Source organism: Phyllostomus discolor, chromosome 8 (assembly GCF_004126475.2).
Source record: "Phyllostomus discolor isolate MPI-MPIP mPhyDis1 chromosome 8, mPhyDis1.pri.v3, whole genome shotgun sequence".
NCBI classification, from domain to species: Eukaryota; Metazoa; Chordata; class Mammalia; order Chiroptera; family Phyllostomidae; genus Phyllostomus; species Phyllostomus discolor.
This window is the reverse complement of record NC_040910.2, coordinates 46340158-46351590: the sequence shown is the minus strand read 5'-3', so window position 1 is coordinate 46351590 and position 11433 is coordinate 46340158.

Genomic DNA, 11433 nt, shown 5'->3' with positions numbered 1-11433 from the left:
TGTTCATCAGCCACACTTCCCTTGTGTTAGTCCTACATCTAAGTGCCTGATTTCCCTTTGAGCCTCTGGTATAAACAAAAAGATGTTTCCTAATGATTCTCTGATCCCAAAAGACCATGTTAGAAGCCAGGTGAATGTAGATTTATGACTCCTTGTCTTGGATCTCACCTGCTTCCCAGAGGTCTTACCTCCTCCACCTTATCCCAACCCTGAGTTAATATTTTCTGCAAAGTCCGAGACTAAGAAAACCTTCAGGACCAGGTTTCTTTGATCCTTAAAGCACTGATTTGTGGGGGGCCACAGACCTGATGTCTGCAGAGCATTGCTATCCCCTCTTCAATAAGGGAACAGCTCTGTTCCTTTGATATGTGGTCCTGGGCACCACAATCTTTTCCTTCCTGACACATTTGTCAAAATAATTAGGGACTTTGTACTTTTTTCACAAATTAAGAACTGTCATTTAGTGCCTCATTATAAAATATTTGTTAATTATGAGAGATGTGTTTGTTTTATGCCATATAATCTGAGTACCTTATAGACAGTGTCTGATTTAATTTTTTGAAAAATCCATTCTATGAGGTATTACTATTATGAACTCCATTCCCCTTTGCAGAAATGGGGCTTGAAATGTTTTAGTGATTTGCTAAAATTTATGAATAAATGTTGGGAACCGCCCTGACTAGTATCAGAAGCTGAAACTCCCACCTAGGCTAAGGCTAAGGGAACGGCCTTGGAACCGTAAGCCAGCAAGGAGACAAAAGCTTATCTCCCTGGCAGGAATGTTGCTTCTGCTGCTGAACCCCAAAAAGCTTGGTCGGTTAGCCAAAGATGGGTAAGATTCCCCACAGGGGGAACGACCTAAGCCAGGCATGATCACTTTGGGAGGCCCCCCAAAAGAAGGACTTGGGGGGCTGCAGCAAAAGGGGGTGATGGACCCTTGCTCCTCGGCTTTGACATAGCCTGAGTTCTCATCATCTGGGAGAAAAACTCCTTATCTCTTGGTTGCCTTAGTTCCCCGTGCTAAGCCTGAAACAATGACAGGGTGGTGCAGCTCTGTGCTGAAAAGGGCAGATTCCCTGGGTGATCAGGCCTAAGAAAGAACATGTAAATTACTGTGAAACCATCTTTGTTTAGAATGCTCTCAGTTGAATGAGAGGGGTCCAAGGAGGAAGTTAGTTTGTTCCTCAAAGTCTTACAGCTCTTTGACCCCGACTCAATAGACCAGCAGAGTTCCTTGTTTTCTATAGTTCCTTACTTCCCCCTGATGAGTACTGTACTTTACCTGAATTATTATGCAAAATGAGCCCAATAAAAGCATGTATGGACGGTAAACCAGGGCCCTCCCCACTAAGGGGGTGGCCATTTCATCCCTACTTCCCCACAGAAACTAGTCTGTCTCTGTGCATGTGTTTTTTTCTCGCGAGTTTTTCGGCAAGCCATCCACAGCGTTCCGTGGTCACTGCTGGCTGGTGGCCCATGCGCAACAAATAAGTAAGTGGTGGGCCTTGATTGGAATCTGTCAGGTTGCTCCAGTTTTCAAACTGTGGGCCAATGGTTCTCTACCTGAGATGATTTTGCCCCTAGAGATATTTGGCAACATGTGGAGGGAGGTTGCTCAGCACCTACAATATCCAACTGAAATAATTATCCCACCCCTATTGTCAACATGAGAAGGTGAGAAAGCTTCATCTAGATCACCACACCTCTAAATTCAATGAGCATATGAATCACTCAGGATTATATTTCAAATGCAGGTCATGGTGAGCCCAGAGGTTCTTTGAATTGAATGAGTGTACTATAGATAGTTTTAGGTCTTCAGAACCAAAAATCGTTTGCATGTAATTTTGAATGGATAGTGTGCATTCACTCATTCCAGAAACAGTTATAAATTCATTGTTCAATTATTGAATATAAACATTCATGAACAATATCATATGATGTACCTATTTTTTTATTGTTGTTCAAGTACAGTTGTCTCTATTTTTACTCCACCATGCCCTCTCACTCAACCCATCCTCACCTCCCACCCTTGAACTTACCCTTTTGGCTTTGTGCATGTGTCCTTTATACTTCTCAAAAATACCTAATTTGACTTATTTACATGAAGGCCCTTGTGTGACACCATGGAAATTATTTTTGGGGAAAGAAATTTGCAGTAAGCAAAATAAGAGCCTTCAGAGATATCTACATCATAATCTCCAGAAATTTGTAATATGTTATTTTTCTTTTTTTAAGTATATTTTATTGGTTATGCTATTATCATTTTCCCAATTTTTTTCTTCCCTTTATCCCCCCTCCACCATGTATCCCCCTCCCTTAAGTGCCCCCCCCCTTAGTTCATGTCCATGGGTTGTACATATAACTTCTTTGGCTTCTCTGTTTCCTATACTATTCTAAACCTCCCCTGTCTGTTTTATGCCTACTATTTATGCTTCTTATTCCCTGTAACTTTCCATCCTATTCTTCCCCTCCCCCTCTCCACTGAAAATCCTCTAATAGAGAACAGATTTCCATTTCTCTGGTTCTGTTCTTCTTCTAGTTGTTTGCTTAGTTTTGTTTTTGTTTTTTAGGTTCAGTTGTTGATAGTTGTGAGTTTGTTGTCATTTCTCTGTTCACAGTCTTTGATCCTCTATTTCTTAGATGAGTCCTTTTAACATTTAATATATTAAGGGCTTGGTAATGATGAATTCCTTTAACTTGGCCTTATCTGGGAAGTACTTTATCTGCCCTTTGATTCTAAATGATAGCTTTGCTGGATAAAGTAATCTTGGATGTAGGTTCTTGCCTTTCATGACTTGGAATACTTCTCTCCAGCCCCTTCTTGCCTACAAGGTTTCTTTTGAGAAATCAGTGGCCAATATAGAGGTGTAGGTGGATACACTGTGCCTCCTTGCACAACCAAAGGCAGGACAACAACAAATTTGAAAATGAAGAACAACCAGAACTGACAGATCAAACTGTATGGAGGTCCAACAACCAAGGAGTTAAAGAAAAAACATTCATACAGACCAGCAAGAGGGATGAGGATGGGCAGCTGGGAAGAGAGGACTCGCAGCAAGGCAGTGGCTAACGGACAAGGTGGTCCCACATTTGAGTGCAGATAAACCAGGAAGAACAACTGGGGAGTGAGACAGACTTCACAACCCAGAGTTCCAGCACAGGGAAATAAAGCTGCAAACCTCTAATTGAGAACATGTGTGGGGGTTGAGGTGGCAGCAGGAGAGGCTCCCAGCCTCACAGGAGAGTTCTCTTGAGAGATGAACAGGGTCCTGGAATGTACGCAAACCAACCCACCCAGGAATGAGCACCAGAAGGGCCCAATTTGATTGTGGGTAGTGGAGGAAGTGACAGAAACTGGCAGAAAACTGAGTAAGTGGCATTGTTCTCTCTCGAACCCCTCCCCTACATACAGTGTCACAACACAGCAATATGAGTTGCCCCACCCCATGAACACCTAAGGCTCTTCCCCCTTTCTACATAACAGGCACACCTGACAAAAAAAATGGCCCAAATGAAAAAAAAAAACAGATCAAAACTCAGAAAAAATACAACTAAACAATGAAGAGCTAGCCAACCTATCAGATGCACAGTTCAAAGCACTGGTGATCAGGATGCTCACAGAACTGGTTGAATATGGTCACAAATTAGAAGAAAAAAGGAAGGCTATGCTAAGTGAAATAAAGAAAAATGTACAGGTGACCAACTGATGGGAAGGAAACTGGGACTCAAATCAATGGTGTGGACCAGAAGGAAAAAAGAAACATTCAGCCAGAACAGAATGAAGAAACAAGAGCTCAAAAAACTGAGGTGAGGTTTAGGAACCTCCAGGACATCTTTAAACATTCCAACATCCGAATTATAAGGGTACAAGAAGGGGAAGAGGAAGAACAACAAGTGGAAAAGTTATTTGAACAGATAATAAAGGAGAACCTCCCCAATCTGGCAAAGGAAATAGACTTCCAGGAAGTTCGGGAAGCTAAGAGAATCCCAAAGAAGTTGTACCCAAGGAGAAACACACCAAGACACATTATGACTACATTAGCCAGGGTAAAAATGAAGGAGAGAATCCTAGAACCAGCAAGAGATAAGGAGACAGTTACCTACAAAGGAGTTCCCATCAGACTGTCAGCTGATTTCTCAAAAGAGACCTTGCAGGCAAGAAGAAGATGGAAAGAAGTATTCCAAGTCATGAAAAGCAAGGACCTACATCCAAGATTGCTCTATCCAGCAAAGCTATCATTTAGAATGGAAGGGCAGATAAAGTGCTTTTCAGATAAGGTCAAGTTCAAGGAGTTCATCATCACCAAGCCCTTATTATATGAAGTGTTAAAGGGACTTATCTAAGAAAAAGAAGATAAAAGACATGTACAGTAAAATGACAGCAAACTCATAATTGTTAACAGCCACACCTAAAACAAAAACAAAGCAAACTAAGCAAACAACTAGAAGAGGAACAGAACCACAGAAATGGAGATCAGATGTAGGGTTATCAACAGGGTGTGGGAGGAGGAGAGAGGGGGAAAAGGTACAGAGAATAAGTAGCATAGATGGTAGGTAGAAAACAGATGGGGGGAGGGCAAGAATAGTATGGGAAATGTAGAAGCTAAAGAACTTATAACACATGGACATGAACTAAAGGGGGGAGTGTGGGTGGGAGGGGATGCACAGGGCAGAGGGGAATAAAGGGGGGAAATGGGACAACTGTAATAGCATAAACAATAAAACGTATTTAAAAGAAAAAATAAATAAATCTTTATATCTAAGGTTCTACATTTTTAAATTTTCACTTTAACTTAGCCCATCATTATTTCCTTTTCTGTCCTCTCCAGTTTTCTCTCAAATTTTCTTTCAACATCAAAGATGGGATTATTGACTCTGTTTATGTACATAGATGTAATTTGAGTGTTTAATTATTTTTTTATTGTCAGATTGGATTTATTTTATTTTTTAATATTTTTTATTTTAATTGTTGCAGTACAATTTTCTATCTTTTATTCCCATCCCAACCCACCCACCCAGCCCTCCCCTCCTCCCTCCCATTTCCTCCCAGTGTTTAATTATTAAATAATCACATATAAATACATATACACATAAGCTCACTACTAACCCATGAGAGAGTCTTGAGCTCAACAAAGTAGTTCCATAGATTTTGTTTATCTGCACTATATTCATTAGTTTTATTATCCCACATTACCATCAGAAATAAGAAAACAGGCACAGGAGATTCAACTTTTTAGAATTACATAACAGTGCACTTAAAAGGTTTGTACATTTTCTAGAAATATGTAAACATGGACATATGCAATATGTACTCTTAATTTTGTAAGGTGGCATTGATTCAACACACTGTACACTTTAAATATGTGCAGTAGAAAAATCTAATGATGTGCTTCCAGTCAAGATGGAGACATAGGTAGATATGCTTCACCTCCTCATGCAACCACAGAGAATTACAAATAAATCTCAAAACAAATAACACCCAGAACTGTCAGAAAATCTAACTGTTTGGAAGTCTAACAACCATGGATTTTAAAAAGCCACATTCATCAAGATGGGTGTCTTTCCAATAATAAGCCAAGCTACTAAGACAGGGAGTCAAATAAGCTCTGCCTAATATAGAGAAACAAACACAGGGAGGCTGCCAAATTGAGGATACAAAGAAATATGGTCCAAATGAAAGAACAGAACAAAAGAATTAAACAAAACATGGAAGGTCCATCAAGAAACATGTATAAGGTACACATGGACAAAGCCAAAGGGGATAGGTTTGAGGGTAGGAGGTGGGGGTGGGTGGGGCATGGTGCTAAGGTGGGGTGAAAATAGAGACAACTGTACTTGAACAACAATAAGAAAAGGAAAAAATTAAATTTTTTTAAAAAGAACTAATCAAAACAGGGATAACCAACCTAAACACTTGTGATCAAGATGCTCAAAGAACTCATTAATATGGAAATAACATAAAGGAATAAATGAAGGTTACACTAAGTGAAATAAAGAAAAAAAACATACAGGGAACCAACAATGAAGGGGAGGAAACTGGAATTCAAGTCAACAATTTACAACATAAGGAAGAAATAAACATTCAACCAGAACAGCATGAAGAAACAAGAACTCAAAAATCTAGGGCAGTATAAGAAGCCTCTGGGATATCTCCAAACATACCAACACCCAAATCGTGGGATGCCAAAAGGAGAAGAGGAAGAGCAAGAAATTGAAAAGTTATTTGAAAAATAATGAAGGAAAGCTTCCCTAAGTTGGCAAAAGAAATAGACATACAAGTCCAGGAAGCATAGAGAGTTTCAAACAAGTCAGATCCATAGAAAACCACACCAAGATACATCATAATTAAAATGCCAAGGGTTAAAGATAAAGAGAGAACTTTAAAAATGCAGTAAGATAAAAGCAGAGTGTTACAAACAAGGGAGTTCTCATAAAACTGTCACCTGATTTCTCAAAAGAAATCTTATAGGCAAGAAGGGACTGGCAAGAAGTACTCATAGTCATGAAACACAAGAATCTATATCCAAGATTACTCTATCCAGCAAAGCTATTGTAACAGGGTTCAGCCAAGAGGGGGGCCCCTAAATGGAGATTTGGAATGCTGTTCAGAACTCAAGGTGTTCAGGAAATATTAGGATGTCCTCACCCCTTCCCCTATAGGTGTGGACTAGGGGAAGGGACACATGGAGCTGGGCCATTGAGGGCTGTTTCGCATAGCAACGGCCTTGCAGCTAACCTCTGGTGTGGTCATTTAACATATCTGTAACCTTTAACTGGTTGCATAGATATGTTAAATAGCTGTTCCCATGCTCAGAGCCAGGGGAATGGAAGCAACTTCCTCACCAAGACGTAACTGGGGGGGCAGGTCCCCCGAGTTACAGCACCTGCATGAGAGCTTGGAGATGATTGGCTCCATGACATGGGGCCACACCTTCCCAGACCCATGATGGCAGCCCACTAAAGCTGGAAGGATATGAGTGCGCTGGCAAGTGTGGTCAGTTGTGGGAGGAGTTGGAAATGGGGCTGCAGAGGAGGATTGGCGCAGGGATTTAAACCGAGACTCAGCAGCCATAGAGGGGAGAACCATTTGGTTTTGGCTGAGTAGAGACTCCTGCAGCCCTGTGAAAGAGAACCACTCTGTCTTTAGCAGAGTGGGGACTCCCTCGACCATTGTGCAGGGGGAGAAGCACTTGGTTTTGGCTGAGTGGGGTCTCCTGCAGCCCTTGTGCAGAGAGAACCACATGGCTGGGGCAGTGCAGCGAGAACCACGCAGCTTTGCCAGAGTGGGGACCCCTGCAGCTTTAGAAGGGGAAACCACCACCTGGCTTTAACAGAGGTCCTGGTGGCATAGCTGATGGTGCTGGGAACCGAGGGAGGCCTACCAGCCGAGGTGGGTTACTGAGAAGAACTGGGGGCTGCTGAGCCACGGACTTCTATTTCTTTTCCTGAGATACGGTACCCCAGACTGGGCAAAGGGGGAAGGAAGGACTGTGTGTGTTTGTGGGTGTTTTAAGGGACTTTGGAATTTTGATGAAGACATTAGGTCACTACTTTAAGTCTGTATAGCATTAAATAAACATTTCCTTTCCTTTTCACGAATCTCTGGCATTGAGAAACATCTTTTCTCTGGTGGTGGACATAACAAACCTGGTAGGGTTCCTTTCGGGTAATAGTATATTGCCCTTGCCCTCCCCCCTTTGTTGTTTGGTAACACTATCATTTCGAATGGAAGGGCAGATACAGTACTTCCCAGATAAGGTCAAGTTAAAGGAGTTCATCATCACCAAGCCCTTATTATATGAAGTGTTAAAGGGACTTATCTAAGAAAAAGAAGATCAAAACTATGAACAGTAAAATGACAACAAACTTACAACTATCAAAGACTGAATCTAAAAAAAAAAAAACAAACTAAGCAAACAACCAGGACAGGGACAGAATCATAGATATGGAGATCATTTGGAGGGTTATCAGCTGAGAGGGGCAGGGGGAGAATGGGGAGAAAGGTGCAGGAATTAAGAAAGGTAATCAGTAGGTACAAAATAGACAGGGAGATATTAAGAATAATATAGGAAATGGAGAAGCCAAAGAACTTATATGCAGGACACATGAACGTGAACTAAGTGGAGGTATTGCTGGAAGGAAGTGAGGTACCAGGCAGAGGGGGACTAAAGGGGGGAAATTGGGACAACTGTAATAGCATAATCAATAAAATATATTTAAAACAAAATCTAATGTGTGGTTCAGGGTAAGATGTAGAATACAGGTAGCTGAGTCACACTTTAACAGGAGATGGAGATATATCACTGGGTAGAGAGTAAAGTGTGTTGTATGGATGTAAAAACACTGGCATTAATTTAAGGCAAATCACTTTTTTAGTAAACTAGATGATTAGTCTCTATCTTTAAATACAGGAAACTGACATAAATTGGTTCAAGGCAGGGTGCACACAAGCCTTACATAACATCATGGATGAGCTATAGACCCTCAGTGAAGAGAATCACAGCTGATGCAGACTAAAAAAATTCAGGGCAGAGATTAGAACAATTCCCATCACATAATTCAATTTGAGGAAATAGGCATTATAATAATATAACATTTAGGACAGGTTGTTATATAGCAGTAGTTAATTGGTACAATAATCCAGGCAAACAAAACTGAAGGAAATTAAAATAACCCTCCATTTCTTACTTTCAGTGTATGTTCTGAGATTTGGAGGCAGCATTTGTGATCATTCAATTATCGAAATTTATTCTGGACAACTGGATTAACAACTAACTCTATTTAGGTTCCTTCTAGGTAATGTGGATAGGCTGGAAGGATTTGCATGTTTAGTATAAAACTGGTGACCATGCATCACAGGCCTGGGAAGCAATTCAAGCCCTCTTGTGGGTCACCGTCTGGCCATGGAGATGGAAGAGCTTCCAGTGCATGAGGAGATATGAATCGACGATATTGACATAGTTCATTTGCTGTCTATTTCATAATTAGGCCAAATTTTAGAAGAGTAGAGATATTTTTGTTTAGAGTTATAGAGGAATCATATTTAAATACAGCAGTATAATTTTGAAGAACAAACAGGAAAATAATTGAGTAATAAAATTTAAAATACACTAATCATCCTTTACCTCAGTGAAAACCAGCCCTTGCACATAGAACCCATCTTCTATATACCAGGAGTAGTTTACAGCATGAAAAAAAAATATTTTGCAGAGTAATCAGATAAGTAATGCTTCTCCATCTCTAAGGTTAATTTTGACTAAACCTCATATTAGGTAAAACATTTGTTATTTAACAAATTTGTCTTTCCATGTGGACCCTGACTGGAGATACGTAGTTGATAATCAGTGGTTGCCAGGGACTATGGCAGGCACTGTGGACACCAAACTGAGTGAGAGAATAAAAGCAGGAGTCCAGTTAAAAGTCAGCAGAATGTGAAAGCTCATGTTATCAGGAAGAATAGTTAAGAGAGTGAAGTAGACTAGAGTCACAGACCAAAGCAGAAATTGTATTTCACATTTTCCTGTGAAAACATCACATGAACAGGCTTAGTTAACAAGTAGAGTTTATTTCATGTGGGTAATACAACTCATGAATATTCTTTCAGTAACATGAAAGAGAATTCTTGAGATCCTATGTGCCATTTGAGAAGAAAGTATGCTTAGGAAGTCCATATGGCCCCGGGAAATAAGAGGAAATTTTCAAATATTTTCAATTCAAACTTGGGAAAAAGTTTGTGAAAGTGAGATGATGGACAAAAGAGAAAAAGTCTATATATTAGAGCAGAAAGCATGATAAACTGAAGTACTTCTATTTTTGAGAAGTTGAATTCAAATAAGTGGAAATTCTAGTAAATAAGTAAAAGAGGAGTGTTAAACATTCTGAGACCATTGATGTCCCTATCCACAGACTGGTGCATGGCCAGCTCCATCTTGTACTTGACTCTGAAGTCTTCACCAGCAAGATGGGCATTGTCAACCTGTAGAGCGATGTGAGCGTTGTCCACAGAAGCTGCAAAGATCTGAGCCCTCAGGTCCTCAATGGTCCTGAAATGATGTCTCTAGTCTCTGTTCTGGAGTCCCTTCTCCTCCAGGTGTTTCTGGAATTTTCTTTCCCATCTCCAGTTATCAGTCTCCAAGCTTCTCACCTTCTCCAGGTAGGAGGCTAGGCAGCCATTCAGACATTACATAGACTTCTGGCTTTGGATGCCCTGTATGCCTGCCATACCCCCAGTCATCCCTGCAGCCTGGACCCCCAAATGCCCAGCTGCCCTGTGCACTACCAGTGTAGTATGACATGGAGATCTGGGAGCTGATCCCCCAGTGCCTGCAAAGACACTGGCTGAGCTGCTGGCTGGCCTGGTCATTGGATGGGGGACTCAGGAGCCCAGGGTCTGGTAGTTTGTGAACAGAATGGAACTGGTTGTGATGCTCACATTGTTCAGGAAGGAAGGCAAGAGATAACAGGTTTGAGACAAAGACTCAACTTAAAATTTTTTTAAGTTTTGCATTAATTTAGAAACAGAGAAAAAGATGCAGAGAGAGAGAGAGAGAAAGGAAGGGGTGGGGAGACAGAGAGAGAAATACTGACTTGTTGTTCCACATTTTGAAGCATTCATCAGTTGCTTCTCATATGTGCCCTGACCAGAGATAGAACCTGCAACCTTGGTGTATTGGGATGATGCTCTAACCAACTAAACTGCTTGGCAGGGCCCTGACTAATACATTTCTGAAAAAGACTATAGTGAGTAGAATAAAAACCTCCAAAATGTACACTTACTAATCCCCAGAGCTTTGAACATGTTATTTTAATACTAAGGAGTACATTAAGGAAAAAGATGAAATAATTTTGTTAATGCACTGACATTTTTTCATTTTTTATTTTTTATTATTTTATTATTGTTCAATTACAGTTGTCTGCATTTTCCTCCCACAACTCCCCTCCACTCGAGACATCCCCACCTCCCTCCCCTGCTTCCACCCTCCCTCTTGGTTTTGTCCATGTATCCTTTGTAGTAGTTCCTGAAAACCCTACCCCAATTCCGCCCCATTATCCCCTCACACCGCCCCTCTGGTTACTGTCAGATTGTTCTTTTTTTTTAAGATTTTATTTTTATTTATTTTTAGAGAGGGGAGGGAGGGAGGGAAAAGAGAGAGAGACAGAGACAGAGACAGAGACAGAGACAGAGAGAGAAACATCAATGTCCGGTTGCTGGGGGTTATGGCCTGCAACCCAGGAATGTACCCTGGCTGGGAATTGAACCTGGGACACTTTGGTTCCCAGCCCATGCTCAATAGATTGTTCTTAATTTCAATATCTCTGGTTATATTTTCCTTGCTTGTTTGTTTTGTTGATTGGGTTCCAGTTAAATGTGAGATCCAGTGGTATTTGTCCTTCAGCCTGGCTTATTTCATTTAGCATAATGCTCTCCAGTTC